At 47.6% G+C, this 26,283-nt stretch overlaps 1 long non-coding RNA gene across 2 annotated transcripts in view; it reads right to left on the bottom strand.

Moving 5' to 3' along the window:
• Nucleotides 1-24,466, bottom strand: part of LOC129707925 (uncharacterized) — a 191,510-nt gene extending 167,044 nt beyond the window's left edge. For both annotated transcript variants that reach the window (XR_008725254.1, XR_008725255.1), the window contains exon 1: nucleotides 24,099-24,466. This is a non-coding gene — a long non-coding RNA (uncharacterized LOC129707925). The remainder of the gene's footprint in view (nucleotides 1-24,098) is intronic.
• Nucleotides 24,467-26,283: the final 1,817 nt, after the last annotated feature.

Below are 26,283 nucleotides of genomic sequence, written 5' to 3'. Positions count from 1 at the left end.
TCATCCAGCTTTCTCCCCCCACAACCAGTCTGAGAGAGGGTCCCGCCCCAAAACCTTATTTATATGGAAAATTGAAAATCAACACAAAATCAGCCCTTTTCCCCCACTGCAATTCCCACTTCTTGACGTTTACATAGATGGTGGATTCACATTAAAGGGGGAGATACAGGGGGAAGAAAGTCACATGATCACAATATAACCACAAAGGAACTCATCCATAACCGAGCGATCACCTGTACTTGATGAAATCCATGGCCCATGGGCTGCAGCCCCCCCACCTCCCCACTTTTTTGGTTAGACGCGTTTCATAGTGCATAGCCTATAGTCAACGCACGCAGTGTACGAGTACCAGATACGTTGCGTTCTGCATGCACGCACGGAATCATAGCCACGTTGCTGGTGCAGGCTGCCCAACCTCTACATTTTGTCATTTCACACCGACAGAGAGATAGGTGGAGGTGGAGGTGGAGGTGGAGGTGGAGGTGGAGGTGGAGGTGGAGGTGGAGGTGGAGGTGGAGGTGGGAGGTGGAGGTGGAGATGGAGATGGAGATGGAGCTGGAGGTGGAGATGGAACGTCATGTGCAGGATCAGGAGATCAACACGGTCACAAAAATAATAGTGCCACGAGTGGTGAAATTGATACGGCTAATGGCCAGTATTATTATCCCCCAGTTTTTGTAGGTGGAGCAATAACAAAATTAATAATCACCTGCTCCCATCTCTCATGCAAGGCCCTTAAAAATACTTCAAACCAAAAAATAAAAAATCACACTTCTACAATGCACTAAAACATGATTTTAATACATCAAATATCGAAAGGTCCCTACCGTACCCCTCCCACACCCTCGACTTCATCGCCTGGTACCCCCAAGACCGGTGATCAGTGATCACTCAGCCCCCCCCCACTTTCAAAAACACGTCATGGCTACAGAGGCTGGTCACCCATTAAAATTCTCACAATATTAGAGTCATTAAGTGATATTATAGAGTCATTGAGTGATAGTATGGACACAGGCCCTTCGGCACAACCTGCCCACACGACCCACGACCCAGGTACACTAGTCCCACCTGCCTAGTAGGTTTGGACCATACCCCTCCAAACCTGTCCTATCCCTGTACCAAATGTTTCTAAAACGATGGGATAGTCCCAGCCTCAACTACCTCCTCTGGCAGCTTGTTCCATACACCCACCACCCTCTGTGTGAAAACGTTACCCCTCAAGTTCCTGTTAAATCTTTGGCCCTTCACCTTAAACCTATGTCCTCTGGTCCTCAATTCCCCTTCTCAAAGCAAGAGACTGTGCATGTACCCGATCAATTCCTCTCACGATTTTGTACACCTCTATAAGATCACACCTCATCCTCCTGCGCTCTAGGGAATAGAGTCCCAGCCTGGCCAACCTCTCCCTACAGACCCTGGCAACATCCTTGTAAATCTTCTCTGTACCCTTTCCAGCTTGACAACATCTTTCCTACAATAAGATGCCCAGAACTGAACATAATACTCTAAATGCAGCCTCGCCAATGTGTTATACAACATGAGTTGTATAATGAGAGCCAGTCTCCAAAAGGGGGTGCCAATGCACACCCGTAAACATACCAGTGATGAGTAGCGATCCATGTTGGATTCAATGTAGTTACGAGAGAAGGCACTTGCTCTAGAATCACAAACCCACCTGGATCTTTCACTGCACAAACTGTGATTCAAAAGCCGATAAGAGATCAAACTTCCAGCTCACTTTGAAAGGGACAATTAAGTCCGAAGTAGCGTAACCTTCCCCTATTCATAATATGCTTCAGGGCGTTTGCACTTCAGCTTCATTAAGTGAAATCCGAACAATCTCAACCCGACAACTGGCACAGACACAAAATGCTGGAGTATCTCAGCGGGTCAGGCGGCATCCTTGGTGGACATGAATAGGTGCCGTTTTGGGCCGCGACTGAGAGCAGGGGTGGGATGGAAAGAGGGCTGGTAAGGAAGAGAAGCAGGACAAAGCATGGCACATCTTCGGTGAACACTGGTGAAAAGAGGGTGGAGTTGAATAGCCAAATGGTAGGGGCCACACACACGCCACGAGAGAGTTGCAAATTGTGAAGCTGGAGGATTTACGGGAGGAAAATTGTGCAGTTTGAAACTTTTTAGACTTTCTAGAGACACAGCAAGGAACCAGGCCTTTGGGTTAGCACAGACCAGTGTTCACCCCATGCCGCTCACCAGGAACAATTTTGCCAAAGCCAATTAGCCTACAAACCCGCACGTCTTCGGAATGTGGGAGGAAACCTGGGCACCCAGAGAAAACCCACGCAGTCACAGGGAGAACGTATAAGCTTTGCACAGTCAGCACCCGTGGTCAGGATCGAACCAGGGTCTCTGGCACTTCTGGGCAGCAATTCTTCCACTGCGCCACCCAAGCTGAGGGAAGGAGAATGAATGTTGGTGTGGGGGAGGGGGGGGTGTTCAGGGAAGGGTCTGTTGCATGGAGGATATTTAAAGTTAACTCTCGTCTTTAGCGGTTTAAGCAAATCACCAGCAGACACCACTTTGTTTACTCCAATTTGCCTGTTGTGAGAATTTTCTGCCCAAGGTCTCATTAACTCCTCGCCTCTCAAGGCCACTCACTGTTTGATGAATTTCACCCACAATTGAAACAGGTTTCCATCAACCCGAACAAGAAAGAAAAAGCCACAGAGAGATGTGTTTACATCCAGCGAAAAGGGAGGAGGACAAAATACCATTCAAATAAAAATTCTTGGCCTTGTACTGCTTTACTAAAGCCAATTCTGATTAATTTAGTAGGTAAATGTTTTCCATTGGAGTTTTAATACTTTTTTTCCCAATCTGTCCTTCAAGTAAATTGAGAAATGGAGATACTACACTCAGAAAACACTGCCGCTTATTCCACAAGGTTATGCTCTCTTTGGCTTCTTTCTCCCACACCTTCCAACTAAATACTTTTTTGCTATTTGTAAAGTGGAGAATATTTGGAGAATAGCTGAACTACAATTGCAGGTAGACAAAAAAATCTGGAGAATGTCAGCGAGTGAGGTGGGTGATCCGAAACGTCGCCTATTCCTTCGCTCCATAGATGCTGCCTCACCCGCTGAGTTTGCCCAGCTTTTTTGTCTACCTTCGATTTTTCCAGCATCTGCAGTTCTTTCTTGAACTACCATATGCCATTAGAAGCCGTACAGCAGAAAAATAATATTCCAAGCCGTTGACTCACCTTGGTCTCTGGCCTTCACTCACCCATCTGCAAATAACACCCCCCTTCCCCCCCCCCCCCCCCCCCCCCCCCCCCCCCCCCCCCCCCAACCCGTGTCCATCTATCACTTGCCATATTTATCCCATGCCCACATCTTCCAGTTTTCTGCCCTCTGCTGGCAAAGCAGCAGTAGAGTTGCTGCCTTACAGCATCGGGTTCGATCCCGACTACAGGTGCTGCCTGTACGGAGTTTGTACGTTCTCCCCATGCGTATTTTCCGACATCTTCGGTTTCCTTCAACATGCTAACTATGTTTAGATATCTGTCGTGCTGCTGCAAGAAAGAATTTCATCGTCCCATTTGCAGACGTATATGACAATAAAACACTATTGACCCCCCCCCACCCCCCAAGTTAAATTAATTGCGACTGCCTGCACATGACCCCTCTGCTCGCTGCATGTCTGCATGCCAATCCAAAAGCCTTATTTAGTTGCTGATGGCAAGAAGCTATTGCAACACCACTGCAGGATTAGCATTTCACAGCCTGCCGCCCTGCAGCGCATCAACACCCATTTCCAAGCAATGTCCCACACAGACAAAAATGCACCAAATCCTCTGCAGAAATATAAGCTGACTGCACCTTGGGTTCAACTCATATCCTGTCCCAGCCTCCAAGGTGTGGACTTGTGAAACAGTGCCTCAAAGTCACAGTTCATACCTACCAAACAATTCCTCAGTGTAGACTCAAAATGTCACCGCTCCACGTTCCCTGGAGATGCTGCCTGACCCGCTGAGTTACTCCAGCACTTTGTACCTATCCACTTTGCAGATGCTGGTTTACACCGAAGATTGCAACAAAATGCTGGAGTAACTCAGCAGGTCAGGCAGGGTCTCTGGGGAGAAGGAATGGGTGAAGTTTCAGGTCAAGATCCTTCTTCAGACTGATGCTGCCTGTCCCGCTGAATTACTCCAGCATTTTGTGTCTAAGAATCTATCTATCTCTGCCTTAAAAATATCCATGTTATTGTAACCAAATGCCAATATCTTCCAGGACAATGTATTAAGGAGATAATCTCAATAGAACAAAGAGATAAATAAAAGCAGACACCTGGTTATTATGCATGCGAGTGGGTGCTCAGATTCACAACAACAATTTTGTGCCATAATTAACGCGACTGCAGTGGCAGTATTTTACCACTGGAGGCCAGCAGCGAGCCAGCTGACAAAGACCCCCCTCTTGTGACCAGAGTAGATATTGCAACATCTCACTTTTCTCCCAAGTTCCATTCTTAAAGCAAGTCTTGAGGTTTCCACTTGCTTGAAGTGACGGATGTCCTGCTGAAGACTTACTACATACTTATCTCAAGCAACAGTGTCATTCCCCTGTACTTCACGTCAGTAAACAATTTCACCCATTTATTCCTGAAAGTGCAGCTTAACATGTACATCGGCGAGAACAATCGTGGACTCTGTGACAGTTTCGACGGACATTTCCACTCTGTCTGCCAAGGCCTGCTAGATCTCACGACTGATAACTATTTTAACTCCCCTTCCCATTCTGTCCAGGGCCTGCTCCACTGCCAGAGGGAAGCCACACACAAACTGGAAGGACAGCACATCGTATTTCGCTTGGGCAGTTTCCATGCCAACAGTATGAACATTGAGTTATCCAATTTTAGCCAACTCCAACAACCCTCGGTTGCATCAAAACATTACCAGTCGCTTCACCAAAGGGTGCTCTGATCATGAGGAACCTCTCCAGGGACATAGACCAAAAAAAGTAGACACAAGAAGCTGGAGTAGCTCAGCGGGACAGGCACCATCTCATCTCCGGAGAGAAGGAATAGGTGACGTTTCGGATCCAGACCCTTCTTCAGACTGAGCACGGGTCTCGACCCAAAACGTCACACCCATTCATTCTCTCCGGAGATGAGACGTTGCCTGTCCTGCTGAACTACTCCAGCTTTTTGTGTCTGTACTCAGTGTAAACCAGCATTTGCAGTTCCTTCTTACACTGACCAAAAAAGGAAGATGGCTGCCGATTAGTCAGCCAGCACAGAAACGGGCCCTTCGGCCCAACTCGTTCATGCTAACCAAGATGCCCCTGAACAGTGGAAATTAGTCATCTCTGGACTAATCCCAGGATATCACTGCACAAGTTTCAATCAACTATCGTCATTTAATTGATCACATTGAATGGCGGTGCTGGCTCGAAGGGCCGAACGGCCTACTCCTGCACCTATTGTCTATTAATTATTAATTATGTAGCCCCTGCAATTTATGTGGTCTTCCCATTTGAAGATTTCCCACTGCTGATATGTCTGGTCAGCAAATTTTTGCACTGGAACTTTTCAACGTGCTAACGAGGGCCTTTCTCCAATCCAAACTGACCTCTTACCTTCAGTTTCAGTCACCACTTTGACTGGCTACTTTCAACTTTGTTATTTCAAGTCATCTCCAGCTATCGAGAACCTTCACTTCCTTCCTTGGCCTGATCTAAGTCACCCAAATACATTTCTAAGTTAATTCCTCAGTGAGACTAAAATTAAAAAAGACTCACCAGGTCAAGCAGCATCTGTGAGGATAGAAACAGAGTTACCCTTTCACATCATTGACCTTTGATCAGAGCCATTTACTCCAACAAATTTCTGGTTTCTGCATCATAACAAACATGTAGGTCAACCCACAATTTTCATGCGGGAACAGTGACAAGCCTTCCAGTATCTTGGCTCCAATATCTACCGCTGAATGACTTGCACATTTACACCTTGCAGAAGCAGATTATTTTCCCTCAAACACGTCCACTGTTCCATGTAGTCACCATGCAGACATTTCCACAAAGACAGTCCCCTCTGCATTATCTCCATGTTTGGTCAGATCTAGTGGGAGCAATGCTCCACTGCTGGGCCTTGGAGCCATTAGAGATGGTTTTTATCACAACCACTGCTGGCCATGTCTTGGTTAATAGTGATGCAATAGAATCCAGCAGGAACATTATGATCCCATATTTATCCTGATAACATTAGAAACAGGAACAAAGTGTCTGACCCCATCTAATCTCACAATCAATTGGCTATTCCAACTGCAGTGTTATCACTCCACAGCTCCAATATCCAGTAATTTTGTTCAACATCTTGGATTTTCACAAATATACTTTTATGTTTGACCTTCAGAATCGAGGTCGAGTCATTTTTACAACCCTTTCAATTTCCAATATCTTGGACCTTGTATTTATTTATTTCAAAGAGTATTCTTCCATCGTGCATTTCCATTCCATAACGTTGCCATGGAAATCTGGGCAACTGAAGGTCTCTTGCCCCAAGTGGAGGAGAGAATGGCATGAAGTCACACAGTGAGGAAACAGGCCCTTCGGCCCGACTTGTCCACACCGACCAACATGTCCCATCTACACCAGTCCCACCTGCCTGCGTTTGGCCCATATTCCTCTAAACCTGTCCTATCCATGTACCTGTCTAAATGGTTCTTAAGTCAAGGCATCTCGAGTTGAAGATCAAACCTCAGTCAGGGCAAGGCAGCATTGTCAAAGGGATACGTTTGACAGGACAAGTCAATGGGGTGGGAAGAGTTAGTGGAAAAAAATGAAAGCTACAAAATGTGGGCAGCTGAAGAGCTAGGTTACAACATTAAATCAATGCAAACTGTAGAAGTATTAGATGTATTCTACAAAGGTGCCACTAAAATATCATAAATTCATGTGATAGGAATAGAATTAGGCCATTCGGCCCATCAAATATACTCCACCATTTTATCTTGTCTGATCCATCTCTCCCTCCTAACCCCATTCTCCCATAACCTATGACATCCATACCAATCAAGGAATCTATCCATCTCTGCCTTAAAAATATCCACTGACTTGGTCTCCACAGCCTCCTGTGGCAAATAATTCTAGGTTCACAACCCTCTGACTAAATATTGTTTTCCTTATCTCCTTCCTAAAAGAACATCCGTTAATTCTAAGTGTATGACCTCTAGTCCTATACGCTCCCACTGGTGAAAACATCCTCTCCACATCCACTCGATCCAAGCCTTTCACTAGTCTGTATGTTTCAATGAGGTCCCCCCCTCATTCTTCTAAACTCCAGCGAGTACAGGCCCAGTGCCGACACACGCTCACCATAGGTTAACCCACTCATTCCTGGGATTATTCTTCTAAACCTCCTCTGGACCCTCTCCAGAGCCAGCACACCCTTCCTCAGACATGGTTCCCATAATTGCTCACAATATTCCAAATGCAGCCTACTAGATAGTTGGGGGGGGGGGGGGGGGGGGGGGGGGGGGGGGGGGGGGGGGTTAAGAAATACACCAGAATTAACAGGACAGAAAGCTCACAAAGGGATCGGAGAGTTTGGCCGAGTGAAATAGGAATCGATGTGAAAGGTGAGGTGAGTAATGGATTAAAAGTATTATATATGAATGCACAAAGTATAAGAAGTGGATGAGCTCGAGGCTCAGTTAGAGATTGGTAGATATGACATTGTGGGGATTACAGCGACATGGCTGCAGGAGGATCGGGACTGGGAACTGAATATTCAGGGTTATACGTCCTATAGCAAGGACAGGCAGGTGGGCAGAGGAGGTGGGGTAGCTCGGCTGGTGAGGGATGGAATTCAGTCGCTTGCGAGGGGTGACATAGGGACTGATGATGTAGAGTCGCTGTGGATAGAATTGAGGAATTGTAAAGGTAAGAAGGCACTAATGGGAGTAATCTACAGGCCCCCAAACAGTAGCCTGGATATAGGGTGCAAGTTGCAGCAGGAGTTAAAATTGGCATGTAACAAAGGCAATGCCACTGTGGTTATAGATTTCAATATGTAGGTAGATTGGGAAAATCAGGATGGTTCTAGACCCCAAGAGAGTTTATGTGGAGTGCCTCCGAGATGGATTCTTAGAGCAGCCTGTATTTGAGCCTACCAGAGAGAAGGAGATTCTGGATTTAGTGTTTAATGAACAGAAATTGAGTGTTTAAGGGAACAAGGAAGGTAAAGGAACCACAAGGAGGTATTGACCATAATATGATACGTTTTAATCTGCAATTTGAGGGGGAAGGTTAAATCAGAAGTGTCAGCGTTGCAGTTGAACAAAGGGAACTATGAAGGCATGAGAGAGGAGCTGGCCAAGGTCGACTGGAAAAGGATCCTATAGCAGGAATGACGTTGGAACAGCAATGGCAGGAATTTCTGGGTACAATCCAGAAGATACAGGATCATTTCATTCCAAAGAGGAAGAAAGATTCTAAGGGGAGTAAGAGGCAACCGTGGCTGACAAGGGAAGTTAGGGATGGAATAAAACTAAAAACAAAAAAGTGTATAACATGGCAAAGAGTACCTTTCTGGAGTGCTAGAATGGGTATTGTGGGCTGAAGGGACAGCCGAATAGATTCTTGGGCTGGCGGCTCAGTCACTCACTGGTGGGCTGACAGTTGACTCATGGCTATTCCTTGAAATTCCATTTCAAGCAGGGTGCAAGGCCACCAAATTCAAGTGCAGTCATGAGTAAGATGACCATAAATCACAGCTGTACTTAAAGGCAACTTTAATTAGGCAAGGCAACTTTAATTAGGCAAGGCAACTTTAATTAGGCAACACAGCTTTAGCATTTCCAAACCAAAGGCAACACAGCTTTAGCATTTCCTAACTATATTTTCAAACCACATTAAGGGCACTGACAGGCCAGTAAAACCACTCAGTTTAGTAGACATGTGTTCAGTGTTATTAACAGCTCAGACTGAGAGACATGACCCTCTCGCTCCCCCATCTTGTAGAGACTGACTGAGGCACTCAACACTTCCGGGTTTTATAGTCCCTCTGGAAGGGGTGTGGCCTTTAGGAGAGAGAATCTCAAGATTTATTAAACACTAATAACTGTTTTATTTTTCATCGATGGGGAAAAATCCTTGTCCTGCGCAGCGGAGGGGGTCTCCGAGTAAGATGGCCAAAAATCACAGCCGCAGCATTTTTTCTAAAATCAATATACAGAACGGGAAGTGGTCAAGATCAGACTTTTAGTAAAATAGATATTAATGATTTAGATGATGGGATTAAAAGTAACACTAGCAAATTTGCAGACGACACAAAGCTGGGTGGCAGTGTGAACTGCGAAGAGGATGCTAGGAGGTTGTAGGGTGACTTGGACAGGTTGAGTGAGTGGGCAGATGGAGTGTAATGTAGATAAATGTGCGGTTATCCACTTTGGCGGCATGAACAAGGAGGCAGATCATTATCTCAATGGAGTCAGATTAGGAAAAAGGGAAGTGCAACGAGACCTGGGTGTCCTTGTACACCAGTCACTGAAAGTAAATATGCAGGTACAGCAGGCAGTGAAGAAAGCTAGTGGCATATTGGCATTCATAACGAAAAGATTTGAGTATAGGAGTAAAGAGGTCCTTCTGCAGTTGTACAGGGCCCTGGTAAGACCACATCTGGAGTATTGTGTGCAGTTTTGGTCTCCTAATTTGAGGAAGGACATCCTTGTTATTGAGGCAGTGCAGCGTAGGCTCACGAGGTTAATCTCCGGGATGGGCGGGACTGTCATACGAGGAAAGATTGGAAAGACTGGGCTTGTATCCACTGGAATTTAGAAGGATGAGGGGAGTCTTATAGAAACATATAAAATTATAAAAGGACTGGACAAGCTAGATGCAGGGAAAATGTTCCCAATGTTGGGGGAGTCCTGAACCGGGGACCACAGTCTAAGAATAAAGGGGAGGCCATTTAAAACTGAGATGAGGAGAAAAAAAACAAAAAAAAAGAAAAAAAAAAAACTTCTTCACCCAGAGAGTTGTGAATTTGTGCAATTCCCTGCCATAGAAGGCAGTAGGTAAGGCAGTAACTCTAACTCTGCGCCACGATGGCGCCACATATGTTCACTGCAGCTAAGTCAGGATCGCTAAGAAAAGCAGCGACCCACAACTAGAAGCTTAGCAGGCAGCCACAGCTTCCTGTAGCAAACCTGCACGTCAAAAACTGGACACCATACAACGAGATATTTGCCCCGCAAGATATTTTAAACACAGATTTCTAGAAGCGACAACTGAACATACCAACATGCCGAGAACTATATCCTGCTCTCCGTAGCTTTTGCTTCACTCTCCCCATTGTATGTAGAACAGAATAGGAACAGGCCCTTCGACCCATCATGTCCGAGCTGAACAGGATGCCAATTTTTAGCTGTAGTTCAGTTAACTATTGTCACTTGTAGCAAGGTGCAATGAAATGTTTGTCTGTCGTGTGTTATCCAACCAAGGTAAAGACTATACATGATTACAATCAATCTGTCCACAGTGTACATATAGAGGATAAAGGGTATATTATTTAGTGCATGATAAAGACAGATTAAATAGACAATAGGTGCAGGTGTTGGCCATTCGGACCTTCAAGCCACCACCGCCATTCAATGTGATCATGGCTGCTCATCCCTAATCAGTACCCCGTTCCTGCCTTCTCCCCATATCCCCTGACTCCGCTATTTGTAAGAGCCCTATCTAGCTCTCTTGAAAGCATCCAGAGAACCTGCCTCCACCACCCTCCGAGGCAGAGAATTCCACAGACTCGCCACTCTCTGCGAAAAAAAGTGTTTCCTCATCTCCGTTCTAAATGGCTTACCCCTTATTCTTAAACTGTGGCCCCTGGTTCTGGACTCCTCCAACATCGGGAACATGTTTCCTGCCTCCAACGTGTCCAAACCCTTAACAATCATACGTTTCAATGAGATCCCTCTCATCCTTCTAAACTCCAGAGTGTACAAGCCCAGCCTCTCCATTCTCTCAGCATGTGACAGTGCCGCCATCCCGGGAATTAACCTTGTAAACCTACGCTGCACTCCCTCAATAGCAAGAATGTCCTTCCTCAAATTAGGGGATCTTATGAACTAAAGATAGTTCAAAGGTCTCCATTGAGGTAGATGGGAGCTCAGGACCACTCGAGTTGGTGAGAGGACCGGTTCAGTTGCCCGATAACAGCTAGGAACAAGACCAAATTCCCAATTGCCTGTACACGATCCATTGTATACAAGTTTGGCTTGACTTTTGTTTACATATGGCATTATCTGATCTGATGGCATGCAAAACAAAACCCTGGTACACATGACAATAGTAAACGCAAGAACACAAAGGACTGGAGGAACTCAGCAGGTCAGGCAACATCTCTGGAGAACATGGATTGGTGACATTTTGGGTCAGGACCCTTCTTCACACTGAAGTTGGAGGTGACCAACCCAAAACCCATCGTCGACCCATGTTCTACAGAGATGCTGCATGACCAGCCGAGCTACTCCAGTACTGTGTCGTTACTCCCTCCTCCTTTTTGGTTAGTATGGGTGTCAGGGGTGAAGGCAGGAGAATGGGGTTGTGTGGGAATGATAGATTAGCAATGATTGAATGGCGGAGTGGACTTGATGGGCCAAATGGCCCAATTCTACTCCTATCACTTATGAACTTTCTAAAAATAATAAGCCTAAACTGAGGTGGAAACACAAACAGAAACTGCTCAGCGGGTAGGTAGCATCTGTGGAGTGAGAGACACACACACACACCTGATGTTTCAGGTCAACAAACTCAGATGTGAGAAAAGATGTCTTGAATTGCAGAGAGAATGGAGGGGATGTTTGGGATCTGGTGCAGGAAAAGACACACTGATAGTTGAAGGAGGCTCGTGGTGGCTTGTTAATTGTAGCCAATTATTCTGAAGGAAACACAAATAGAAAAATGAGAAAATAAATTGCCGGAATCATAGGATGGAATACACTGGAAATCTGACTAATAACGCTATAAATACTCAAGACTATGCTAGAGAGGGAGAAAACAATGTCCGTCTCACCACTGCAGTGGGCCATTGTTGCAGCAATTGCGCTGTTCTGTGCCCCCAGACACATGCCTATTGATTCCACACTGAAGGTCAATGGGCTTCTGTCCGAAAGAATGAAGAGATCCGGTGACAAGGCAGGAACATGCGCCAGGCACAAGACAACAAGTCCACCATCTCCTTGACTGGGAACGGACGTCTGATCCATTCCTGCTTCCAGCTCTCAAGCTGGAATCCAACACAAACCTTGATGTCATATTCTGCTATGCGAGCTTACAACCCAACGAATTGATCATCGAAATCCCAAATTTCAAATAACAACCCCTCTTCTCCCCCCCCCCCCCCCCCCCCCCCCCCCCCCCCCCCCCCCCCCACCATACCCTTCCCACTCCCTTCCCTGCACACCCATTTTTTCCACCATCCCACCTCTGTCCCTTCCACCATCCCACCTCTCTGTCCCCTTCCACACATACCCCCCTCCCTCTGGCTTTTCATTTCAGTCCTCTTTTCTCACCAGGCACACTTCACAAGTTATCGGAGTAGAATTAGGCCATTCGGCCCATCAAGTCTCCTCCGCCATTCAATCATGATGTCTGCCTCCTCATCCCATGTTCCTGCCTTCTCCCCATAACCCTCGACAGCCGTTCTAATCAAGAATCTATCTCTGCCTTTTGTCTCCATTTCATTTCCAGCCTTTGCCACTTAATGCATCCAATTATCAATCAAAAGCCTCTCACCCTCATCCATCATTCTATCTCGAGATAGAAACAGAATGCTGGAGTGACTCAACGGGTCAGGCTACATGACTGGAGAAATAGGACCAGGTGATGTTTTGGGTTGAGATCCTTCACCCATCTATCACTTGCCGGGCTTTGTACCTCCCCCACATTTTGACCACCTCTCTTCTCACCCCAACTACAATCGGTGTGAAGAGTCCCGACCCAAAACATTAAGAACAAAGGGGTAGGCCATTTAGGACTGAAATGAGGAAAAACATTTTCACCCAGAGAGTTGTGAATCTGTGGAATTCTCTGCCACAGAAGGTAGTGGAGGCCAAGTCACTGGATTCAAGGGAGAGTTAGATATATCTGCTAGGGGTAACAGAATCAAGAGGTATGGGGAGAAAGCAGGACGGGGGGGGGGGGGGGGGGGGGGGGGGGGGGGGGGGGGGGGGGGGGGTACTGATCAGGATGATCAGCAATCAGCTGATTTGAAGGGCCAAATGGCCTACTCATGCATCTACTTTCTATGTCTCTATTGCCTATCCGTTTCCTCCGCGGGTGCTGCCTGACCTGCTAAGTTACTCCATCACCTTGTCTCCTGGCCATAACCTTTTCATTGGGAATTGAAATCTCCTCCGCCCGACAGCTCGCTTGCCCAGGGAAGGGCGGACAGTCGAGTCAAAGCAAGCGTCGGAGAGCGCACACACTTGACAGGTCTTCTTCCGCTACTGAAGGTCAACTGCCGAACGACAACTATAGATACTTTAGTTCATTAAAAAAAAGAGGAAACTCACACATTGCACCGAAGAATGCAAATTGAGCAAACGCTGCAAGCTCGGCACTGTACAGGATTACATGGAGGAAGCAGATAGAGAGAGATTTAGTGATAGCAGATCTATTTCTAAGAATATATCTGTGTAAAGCCAACAGAAGCAGGGGCTTTGATGTGAGGAGGGTGATATGGGGCACCACCTTCTCCCCACACTAAAGGACGAGGATGCCCTTGCATAGACAGGCTTCAACTCATCTTCATCCTTTCTGGAAACAAGTGTTAACTCCTGAAGCTCTGGACAATGTTATCAATGAACACCGAGCACTGATTGCATCCCGTCATGTGCAGAGCTGATCCTGGCGTTTGTTTAGTACCATTGCAGCCATTTCATCTCCAGCCTCTGTCACTTACTGCAACCAAATATCAATCAAAACCCCCTCACCCTAATCCATCTATCACTTGTGACGGCACAAAGTGCCGAAGCATCTCTGGTGAAAAGGAAGCAGTGACGTTTCGGGTCGAGACCCTTCATGCGTCTGGACAAGTACCATTGGAGGGGGAACATTACAGGAAGTAGGTCTAGTCCCACACGGGCCAACGAGAGGCAAATGCCAACAGGCAACACTGTGGTAGTGCCGCTGCCTCACAAGGTTCGATCCAGGCCTCGCGTGCTGCCCAAATGGAGTTTGCACGTTCTCCTTGCAACAGCGAGGGTTTCCTCTTGGGTGCGCCAAAGTTTCCACCGTGTCCAAAAGAAGCGCGGGTATCTACGTTAACTGTCCTCCGAACTCGCCCCGGGGTGGGTGCACGTGGAACTAGCCCGATTAATGATCAGAGGGGATTTGATGGGCCAAAGGGCCTGTTTCCATGCTGTATCTCTAAACTAAAACAGCAGGCAGCCAGGATCAGCAATATGCATGAAGGGGATGCAAACAGCACTGGGTATTCATGAATAGAGTTGTGGTGAGTGCCATAGTGGAACCCAGGTTGAGAAGAGCCCCATTTTGTATCTAAGCCAACTAAGGACAAATTATCATCTTTACAGAAGCCAATTCACCTACAAACCAGTACGTCTTTGAAGTGTGGGAGGAAACGGGAACACCCCGGGGAAAACCCACATGGTCACGGGGAGAAGGTACAAACTCTGTATAGACGGCACCCATAGTCGGGATCAAACCCAGGTCTCTGGCGCTGTTAGACAGCAACTCTACCGCTGCACCACCCACCACGCCACCCCAATATTAAAATGGAAAAAAACATCAAAAAAGTGATGAGGCCAAGAGTGACCGTTGCTTTCCTACCAAATAAATGCCTATTTTTACTTGAGATTTTTCAGCCACTTTCCCCGCTGCTAATCCCCAAGCACATGCCTTGATCAGCCAGTGTTGACGGGATTTCAGAAGCCAAACTGGAAACGCACACACTCGGAAACATTCAGTTCCAGAGGGCTGATTTATGTGCACAAGTGTCAGAGAGGTTTGCAGTACTCCTCAAAACATAAACACCAGCTGCTGCAGATGTGGTTGCTTGCATTCTGCTTCCGAACCGGATTTGTGAGTGTGCAAGAAAGCTAATTAATTGCTGCGGTTCCCAGTAGTTCCGTTCCTTCTCTCCACAATGACAGTGTCACAGCAGGTAGTCCTGCTGCCTTACAGTCCAGTAAACCAGGTTCAGCTCTGACCTGCCGGTGCTGTCTGCAAGGAGTTGGCATGTTATGGGCTCAGAATCAAACAGCGTGGAAATAGGCCCTTTGGCCCAACTTGCCCACCAGCCAACATGTCCCACCTGCACCCGTCCCACCTGCACCCGTTTAGCCCATATCCCTCAATACCAGTCCTATCCATGTACCTGTCTACTTGTTTCTTAAATGTTGTCCATGTTGGTAAGGGTCCCCCCACTTAGGGCAGGGGGTCCCAACCTTTTTCGTCCCTGGCAACTTTAAAAGCACGTAACAATGTTATTTCACTTAGTTATGAACTAATGATGAACAGATACCAGTATACCAGAACCAAACACAGTCAGTCAATGAGAAGAAATATATGTACAAATCCAGAATCAACAAATTTACCCCCTGGGTAGGTGAAATTTACCCCTGGAGGTAAAATTACCCCAGGTTAGGAACTCTTGCTTTTGAGTGCCTTATACGTCGCAGAGACATGTGGGTCATTAGGAGTAAATGTGAATCGTGACTAGTGTAGAGGAGCAGTCAGAAAAACCAAGGGGTTGGAGAGAGAACAAGATGAGGAATGCAAATTGTCCCAACGGCCAGCACGGATCAATGGGCCGAGTGGCCACCTTGAAACGTCATGAGAAATAAAACTATTGCAGTTGCTGTAAAATAATTGCCAAATCATGCATAAAGAAGGCTCTTCAATATTTAAGAAGGAACTGCAGATGCTGGAAAATCGAAGGTAGACAAAAATGCTGGAGAAACTCAGCGGATGAGGCAGCATCTATGGAGCGAAGGAAATGGGCAACGTTTCGGCCCGAAACGTTGCCCATTTCCTTCACTCCATAGATGCTGCCTCACCCGCCGAGTTTCTCCAGCATTTTTGTCTACCTTCAATATATATGTCTTTGCCATACATCAAAATATTATAGATTATCTTCCATCTTTTATTTCCACAAAATCACCCACTGATCAGACTCTTGCATGCTGGGCCCACAGGTATGGGTGAGAATTTAAAAAAAAATAATAATAAAAAAAAATCCAAGCCAACCGATCAATCATCTGTCCTGAGGGACAGAACAAAGTTGATAGTTCTAATGTGTTGGGAATCAACAAGAAATGTTTCAATACGAGCCAGAAAGTGGTGATTTGGATCAAGCATTTCCAGTGGTTTAATCATTCCCTGCAATCCCACCCAGCATCCACGCAATGGCCAATTGATTGCACAACTCCAAACATGCGTCAGTCTCTGCATCATCACAGATCCCTACATTCTCTCCCACACCCCCCCCCCCCCCCCCCCCCTTTTTCCCTCAACTTCTCAATTTTCCACTTCAATTCAATGACTGATTGAAATATACAGGCCATTCAGCCCATCGTGTCCAGGCCAACCCTCATTCACATGCTATCTCCCACTGTTGCTTCCGCTCCCTCTAGACTAGCGTGCAAGATCATTATCATATCGAAGGGCGGTGCAGCACTCGAAGGGCCGAATGGCCTACTCCTGCACCTATTTTCTATGTAAGAAGGAACTGCAGAGATGCTGGTTTTAAACGAAAATGACACAAAAATCTGGAGTAACTCAGCGGGACAGGCAGCACCTCTGGAGAGAGGGAATGGGACGAGACCCTTCTTCAAGGGCCGAGGGCAATTTACAGAAGGGGCCAATCAGCCTACAAGCCCACAATAAACCAGGTGGTGACAGAGAGAGAGGGAATGGGCAAACTCCACACAGAGGGTAGTAGCAGAGGTCAGGATTGAACCCGGGTCTCTGGCTTAGCGAGGCAGCAGCCCTGCCAGCTGTGCCACCGTGCTGCCAGGGCAAAAAGCTGAAACATTAACCGTTTAACTCCCCAGTGACGCAGCCTGACCTACTGCTGAGCAGCGCCAGCAAGCTCGGCTTTGATTTCCTTTGGAGAGTCAGGGATGCAATCCAACTCCAAACCATTTATGGAGCAAAAACATTTACCAGCTAAGTCACCGTGCAGGGCACAGTGCCAGCTTTAGAAATGATTAAGCAATTCAAGAATAGCCTGTGAAATAATCCGATGCCCTTTCCGATTTCTTTGCAATTATCCACAGAAAGCAAAGCAGGAAATAAATATTATACGCCCTCCGAAGAGGGAGATTCAGAGAAGGGATAGGAAAGAAAAGTGCAGGAGTGAAGCCAATCTCTTGACCTCCAACAAAACACAGTAACAGACTAAAAAGCAGATCAATGATCTTGGTTACTGATCTACCGATGCATGAATCCTGACCACGTAATTTACTACTCTATGAAGCAAACATGACTCCCCAAGATTATGCCCCAACACTAAAAATGAAGGTTGCTCTTTTGTGCTCCCCTTCATTCGAACCGAGCTCCAAAGTAGATCCGGCCAAATGTGTCACAAGGTCATAAGTGATAGGAGCAGAATAAGGCCATTCGGCCCATCAGGTCTACTCCGCCATTCAATCATGGCTGATCTGTCTCTCCCTCCTAACCCCATTCTCTTGCCTTCTCCCCAAAACACAACACTGTACTAATCTCCAATCTATCTATCTCTGTCTTAACATGTGTTGTTAACATTAATAATCATATTCCATTCAAACAGGCACTCTAAGATGACCATCAAGTACTAACCCCATTGTCATTTGTGATTTCCCCAAAGCCCTATCCAACTGTCCGCAGATTCCACCATTCACCTGCACAACTACCACTGTATGTCTGTGGGGTGGGGGAGGGAGCAGGCTAGCTGGACGAGCAGACTCCACATAGACAGCAGCAAGGCCAAGATTGAACCCGGATCGCTGGGGGCAACGAGGCACCAGCTCGAACTGATCAGTGCATGCCTCACAGCTCAGGAAGGGACGGGCAAGCAGCAACTTGATGCAAAAGGAAGTAAGCACTCAAGAACATTGCAAGCAGCCACGTCAACTAACCAAAGCATACGGGCTTACGCAGAGGCCAAAGAATTTAAAACAATACTGTTTTGGAAAAGCAGCCTCAAAAACATTGGATATTCCCGAATGAAAGGTCAGTGGGCTAACTCGCCACTCATGGGCACAGAAGAAGCCTGCCACCACCATAAGGAAGCATCGAACAGGTCAGAAACAGACCATTCGGCCCACAATATCTGCGCTGAACATGATGAAACACTGGCACAGTGGTGAGAAGAGGTCTCCTCAACGCTGGCCAATGGATCCTGGTCCAAGCAGCATCAACTGCTTCCGCTGAACTGCCATTTATTTTTGTACCTCTTGGCAGGGAACAGCCATTTCTCCAACGGTACCATGCAGAAGAATGGACATCGACTTGCACAGGGAATAAATCTCTCCCAGCTCATCCACTCCATGAAAGAGAGCTCTTAACCCAATCAATTTACCACCTGGTCCCATGTAAGAGCACGTGTCGCAACCCAATGGCCCTTCTGGCTACGAGACTATCCATTGGCTTATGGGGTGGTGTCACATGATGCAGTTGTGACATCATCCCAAGAGCGTATCCATAGAAACTAAGGGTTGGATAATGACAAATCTTCCACTTTAAGATGGACGACACAAACTGCAACTTTTTGACACAGAGAATAGGACTTAATAACCACCGAGACTCAATAGAGACACATCTAAAATGTGTACTTGCCTGCTGACTTTACTTTGGAGATAGTGCTGAAACAGGCCCTTTGGCCCACCGAGTCCATGCCGACCAGCAATCATCCCGTACGCTAACACTACCCTGACCCACTAGGGACAATTCACAATGTTTTACCGCGGCCAATTAACCTACAAACCTGTACATCTTTGGAGTGTGGGAGGAAACTGGAGCACCCGGAGAAAACCCACAGTCACAGGAAGAACATACCAATTCTGTACAGTCAGCACCCATAGTCAGGATCGAACCCAGGACTCTGGCACTGTAAGGCAGCAACTCTACCAGTTTGCCACTCTGCTGCTTGTACCCAGGACGTTCAGAGATAATTTATGGCCTTCACTCCCCCATCTCTCATCACCTGCCCCCTGAGAAAGCAAATGAACTGTGTAGGAAGGAACTGCAAATGCTGGTTTAAACCGAAGATAGTCACAAAAAGCTGAAGTAACTCAGCGGGACAGGCAGCATCTCTGGGGAGAAGGAACGGGTGACGTTTTGGGTCGAGACTGTGACTGCGAGACCTTTTCTCGCTGTGGCAGCACCAAATGCCACGATGTTCTAAGTTCCCTACGTGGCTCTCAAGCACATAGTCACCAACCAATCCCCTACCTTCCTCTCCCTCTCTCCCCAACTTCACCCCCTCTCCCTCAAACGCCAGGTCTTCCGAGCCAAAGCCACGAGGGCATTCAACCCTGTAGTTCCATGCATGAACCACTCACGTCCATTCCTCCAAGATGCCCCACCTCCACCAGGTTGTTCCGTACATGTGTCAGAGGTTATGGGCTGAAGGCAGGCGAATGGAGTTAAGAGGGAGATAGATCATAGCCATGATTGAATGGCAGCGTACACTTGATTCTACTCCTATCCCTTATGACCAGGTCAGATCCACATCTTGACCGCTTCCAAACTCAAATGGACCTGGGCACCTCGCCAGTCTGAGAGACCCCACCCCTCGTTCAACCGCAGTGCCATCACATGCCCGTTAGACCCCCAGCAGCCATATCCCTGATCAAGAGGCACGATCTCCAAGACGAGATATGGACCAGGTCACGTCCTCCTCCCTCTGTGTGGGTTCCCGCACAGTCCTCTCTCACGACCCACCCGTGTGTCACGCTCCCCATGTCTCCATCGCCACCTCTAGTGGAACCTTCTGTGGAAATCCCTCCCTACGCCTTTCTGCTTCATTGAGACTCGTTACAACTCGCTACCAGCCTCGACTCACTACGAGGTCTCGGGGAGCCCGTGACCCACAAAAACCAGAGTCGCAAACAGCCGACGGCCACGGTCAACAACAAGCAGGCACCCGGATTAACCCTGGAGGGACCACTAGTGCCATGTCCTCCCATTGCAATCCCAGTTGTGATGCAGTCTTATCCTCGCCCTGTCTGCCCGGGCAGCTTACGCCCACGCCTTCCTGTTTGGTTCGAGGCTCGCAGGACGGAGAAAAGACAAGCCCATTTCTGCATGAAAATGACACAAAAATGGTCGGTGGACACTGTGACGCAGCGAGAACCTGAACAGAACTCAGACAGTGCGAAAAAAAAAAAACAGCAGCCAAAACACAACAGTCCTTCACTCTCGTTCTTTATTCAGCTGCAAAAAATATCATTCCATTGCTTCCCCACAGTATACATGGAGAAAATACAGAGCCACATGCAGAAAAACAATGTTTAGACTGCTCTTATAAAAGTCTTTATATGGGCATCCTAACCATTTTGGGGAATCAGGTCGACTATCTAGTACTAATGTAATGCAGAACCTCAGCTGGCTAATTTTTTGATTTTTTTTAAAGCCATTAGCAATTTTAAAGTGGTGCAAGAAAAACTATTTTTTTTTTCCCTGTCTTTCTTTTAAGCTGCGTCGAAAGCATGCCACCAAAAAAAATCACACCGTCTGCAAACACCTAGCTACGCAGCAGAGAATTGGGATGTTGGTATCTGCATAGCACGCAGTTAGTTCCCGGCGTAACGCAGTCGAATAGCGGCGAAGTCTCGTCGTCTGCGCAGCCGGCGCTTAAGTGTTGCGATAACACAAATCACAAAACGCTCAAAACTAGTGGGAGTAAAACGAGTGGAGGAAAATAAAAAAAAGATACACCCCACCCCACCAAGTAACAGAAAACCGGGTTATACCTCCAGCCAGAGATGCAGAATAGAATTTAAGAAGGAACTGCAGATGCTGGAAAATCGAAGGTAGACAAAAATGCTGGAGAAACTCAGCGGGTGCAGCAGCATCTATGGAGCGAAGGAAATAGGCAACGAAACGTTGCCTATTTCCTTCGCTCCATAGATGCTGCTGCACCCGCTGAGTTTCTCCAGCATTTTTGTGTACCTGCAGAATAGAATTGTCCACCATATATTTATACCACTTTTCGAGGGAGGAAAGGAAGGGGAGCAGTTTTGAACGCTGCAAATCCTCAACATTCATTCCTCTGGATCCGACTTCACGAAATAGGTGCAGCAGGAGGCCATTCGGCCCTTCGAACCAGCACCGCCATTCAATATGATCATGGCTGATCATCCAAAATCAGCGACCCCCGTTCCTGCTTTCTCCCCATAATCCCTCGATTCCGTTAGCCCCAAATCAAACTCTCTCTCATCGGAATGAGAGCGATTTTGAACGCGGAATGAGAGCAATTTTGCCACCATAAATTGGATCAGATTTAAGAGCAGGCTACAGCGAGTCCAGTTGGCACCAAGTTAAATCCCTTGCAGTGAAGTGACGCTGTTGTTTTACCGTCCACTATCTCTGTGTAACCGACATGAAATGTGCAGGACTGGGGAGATACAATGTGTTGCCAACAGGGCGCCTCTCCCCTCGCCGCAGCGATTTCGCAAAATCCGGGGAGGGGAGAGGAGAGGAAAATAATAAAAGTTGGGCGACTTCAGTGCAAATTCCAGGCACTCGCGTTCACTTTCCCCCGTAGTCCTGATGTGGCCATCGCCGTTGACGCGAAGGTAGAAGGGTCGTGACGGGAAACGAGTGGGGATGAGACCAGGTGGGTGGGGAAGGGAGGTTGTTAAAACTAACAAACTCTCTCCCCCCCCCCCACCTGGTCTCTCTTTCTCTACCCTCCTCTCCACCCCCCCCCCCTTCTCCCTCTCCGCTCCCTCGCTCACCCCCCCTTTGTCCTTCAACCTCTCCCCTCCATCCCGTCTCCTTTATTTTCTCCTCCCCATTATCTTACCCCTCTCTCCTTCCTTCTTCCCTCCCTCCTGTCACCCCCCCTCCCACCCTTCTCTGTGACTGTCTCCTATCCCCTCCCTTCCCCCCCCCCCCCTTCTCCTCCCCCCCCACCCTTCTCTCCCCCCATTTCCAAACCTGTCTACCCCCCCCCCCCCCCCCTTCTCTGTGACTGTCTCCTTCCTTTCCCCACCTCTATTTCAAAACCTGAGAGGGGCAACTGTCTGCAAGGCGCTTCCCCAGAGAGAGGGGGAGGCAGACGGGGCATGGAATAAACTTTATTGCCGTCTCACACAACGCCCGACGCGCTGGCTGCCAGCAGACACAGGTCGCAATGACGCATTCGATGAGCCTCGTTAAGTTTCTCCGTTTCCCTTGTAAATAGTCGCGGGTACGCGCCCGGCCCTGCGCGTCCCCATTTCTCCGGGAACGGCTCTCGATGTAAACAAATCCCAATGTATCTCCCCCCTCCCCAAAACCCCTGCCAGAAGATGATTGTATCCATTATCAGAAAGATAGGGAACTAACGCCGCTCCTAGCAAAATAAAAAAAATATTGCTTTTAGTTTCATATATACAAAATAAGCCCCTAAATTCTGACACCACATATAATTAAAGAGCAACATTGGAAAAGATTCTGCAGAAGATACATTTAAAAATTATTAACAAGCTCTAATGTAACATTGAACGCAACTCTACACTTAATGCCAACATTACTCTGTAACTTCTTAAGAATATTAATCTTTTTGAAGATTAATATATCTACCAGGATGCGTTCCTTTTTTTACCTGCGTGCTCTCGAGGTTGTTTTTATATGTTGCATTTCCAGAAGGGCAGTGGGGAGGGAGGGAAAAAAAACAGTAAATGTTATTGAAAGTTAAAAAAAGGCTGCTGCGTCACACAGAGATGGAATCAAGTCGCACCGGTCAGAGGACAGGAACAGTCTCTCAAAGTCCTTGGGTTACTTTGCAAAAGGGAACGCTCGCTGCTGCAATGCAGCACAGAAGGTGGCAGGAGAATTGCTACATTCACCAACAAATGCCCTCTCTCCTGCTCTCCCACCACAAGCAGAGAAATAAATGCTCCTCAAACCTCTCGCTTTCGCAGCAGCAGCAGCAGCAACAGCATCCTCCTCCTTCCTAGTCGTGCGCGTTCACGGGGAGGCGAGCACGGCAATTGCGCATCATCCGCAAGCGCGCTCCCGCCACTGTTTATCTCTTCCCCACCTCCTCCCTCCAGCCTTAAAACCACGCATTGCCCAATGCATTTGAGAAATAAAACGAGGCCAGAGACTCTAATGCAGTTTGTAAAGGAAGATGCGATTCCTAGTGAAACTTTGCAGAGGGTTTATATGGGCGGGGGGGGGGTGGGGGCTGCAAAAACTAAACATCGTCACGGGCGCGCCCCCTTTTTGCGCGTTCACGCTGGCCTCCGTCAGGTGCTTTTCACTCGCGGTACCTAACTAGCCGGGCCGTGGTGACGTCTGTATTATTTCTGTTTACATCCTGTTCTTTTAGGGAGGGAGGGGGTGGAGAGAGAGAGAGAATGGGGGGGGGGGGGGGGGGTGGGGAGGAGAGAGGGGGGGGGGCAATGTTTATATTAATTAGTTAATACAACACAAAGTTAGCAAGCCTAATGAAGGAGGGGGGTTTAAACAGTAGCCCCCCCCCGACTTTGCACTAAGGGGAGGGGGCGGGCCACTGGTGCTGAACTGCTGGTGTTTGGGATCTGGACCATGTCAACAGAGCGTCAGCACCCATGTTTACCTCTCGGCTGAATATTATCTGCGCAACATTAGTTGGAATGCGGACATGAAGTGAAACAGTAACAGCTCCAGCCCATGTGGTAATCGGCCGCGGCCGGCGGCTCACAACATGATGCAATATACATCCACCAAACACTTCAGAAACAACACATTGCACGCTTGCAAAGGGAAGGTTTTGAAAGAAAGTTGCCATTGATTAAACACTTAGTTTGTCCTTGATTTGCTAAAAGCGGCAACATTCCTCCTCGCCTCAGACCCCGGCAAGGATACGTCTTATTTACCCGAGTCGGGTTGGGGGGGGGGGGGAAGGCGACTGCTTAAAAACGAGGGATCACTTACGTTTGTCCGAGCTGTCCGGCCCTGCGACCTATCGACCTTCCCCGACACATACGGATGTAGATTTATAGGTTTTTAAAAAATAAAACAGGCAGTCCCGGCTGATCCACACCCACACACGAGAGTGGCGCTTGTTTTTGCAAAGTGACTGCGTTCAGGTGCCGGACGGAGACCGCGATGGATATCCATCCCACAGGCAGAGTCCGGAGTGAAATACAACCAGGTAGGGAGGGGGGGGAGATAGAATAGGAGACCCTCAAGCAGGCAATCCGGCTCTTCCTCCGGGCAGTTTGCAGTGACTAGCAAGCACCCTGTCAACGCGTGCTCCGGAGACTATGTGTTTTTGCGTTGTTTCGTAACTCGATTATATCATGTCCAATATCATGTGACATTCTAAAGGCCTGTATGGAAACTTGGAGGGGGGGGGGGGGGGGGGGGGAAGAGAGAGAGAGAGAGGATTGTGGAAAGAAAACAGCCACGTGATAAAGCTCATAATAACATTGTCAGTCTGGAAAGGCAAAAATTCAGCCTCCGCTGCACGAAATTGCAGTTTTTTCTAAAATGTTGTTTTGGGTTTTTTTTTTTAAATAATCACAATCCCTGCCATGCAGCGAGACGCAAGCCACATACACTCCAATCCTGTCCAATAACAACTCGTACACTTTACTGCAATGTCACCGCGGAGGAAGTTTATGCATTAAAAAAAAAAGATATATCAATTTTTTTAAAGCGTTGCGGTTTAAAAGCGAGCGGCGTTTGGCTTTAACAGAATGATACACAGACTAATTATTTCCCCAGTTTATGTCCCTATGTCATTTTTATTTGCAAACCCATTGCCTCGTAGGTTATCGATGCAAAGTTGTCTCGGCTCATAATGAAACAAAACTCGCTCGCGTCTCACTTGCTGCACCCCTAAGCAAACTCAAATCACGCCAATCCCAACCTCGTTCACTGCAATTTATATATATATATATGTGTGTGTAATAATTGAGTTAATATATATAATTTAGTTCTCTTAAACGCCTGCCGCGAAGATGCGCGAAAAGAAACAGCAGCGGATGTTATTAGATGCCACATGCTATCAGATATAACAATAATAAACAACAGACATTAAATGCCGATGAGTCATAAAAGAGAGGAAAAAAACACGCCAAGAAGACGTCAACTGGCTTTCGATCCAGAGGAGGTTCGCACGTGTGATTCAATGTGCCTTTCTGGTGGGGAGAAGGAAGCCGAACAACAAAATACATCACCTTCCAGTCATTTCCTCGGCGTGTTGTCGAACGCTTTAAAGCGAAAGAGGAGAGGGTGAATAAGTGACACAGCTAAAACCCTGTGCGTCCCGTCCCACCTTTAATGCTGAGTTGCCCTGTTGCTCAATACAAGAGGGGGAGGGCTTGCGTTTTATGTATTGATTTTTAATTTGGGGGGGGGGGGGGTTAGGGGGTCGTTGTTAGCTGTGGTTCAATAAAACCGAGCGAGCAGCAGTTTTTTGGCGAGAGAGACAGAGAGAGAGGGGCTGTGGTGTGTTTGGTTGTTTGCAGGAGGTCACTTGTCGTACACGCAGAGGAAATGGGGAGCTGGCGAGTTTGTTACACAACAGGGCCGCTGTTGGCAGGAGCCTGTTACTGCAGTGTAACAGGTTACCCGGGCAGATATATGGGCAGTTAAAAAATAAAAAAAATCCAAAAATGCTTTTATTCAATTATACACAAATACAGAGTGGGAACCAAATCAAGAAGGCTCATCAGCGTCTCTTCTTCCTGAGGAGACTGAAGAAGGTCCATCTGTCTCCTCAGATCCTGGTGAACTTCTACCGCTGCACCATCAAGAGCATCCTTACTGCAAATATATGGTATGGCAACTGCTCTGTCTCCGACCGGAAGGCATTGCAGAGGGTGGTGAAAATTGCCCAACGCATCACCGGTTCCTCGCTCCCCTCCATTGAGTCTGTCCAAAGCAAGCGCTGTCTGCGGAGGGCGCTCAGCATCGCCAAGGACTGCTCTCACCCCAACCATGGACTGTTTACCCTCCTACCATCCGGGAGGCGCTACAGGTCTCTCCGTTGCCGAACCAGCAGGTCGAGGAACAGCTTCTTTCCGGCGGCTGTCACTCAACTCAACAACGTACCTCGGTGACTGCCAATCACCCCCCCCCCCCCCCCCCCCCCCCCCCCCCCCCCCCCCCC

This window comes from Leucoraja erinacea, chromosome 22 (genome assembly GCF_028641065.1).
Source record: "Leucoraja erinacea ecotype New England chromosome 22, Leri_hhj_1, whole genome shotgun sequence".
In the NCBI taxonomy this organism is placed as follows: Eukaryota; Metazoa; Chordata; class Chondrichthyes; order Rajiformes; family Rajidae; genus Leucoraja; species Leucoraja erinaceus.
The sequence above is the reverse complement of the archived record's forward strand: the minus strand, read 5'-3'. Positions and strand labels throughout refer to the sequence as shown.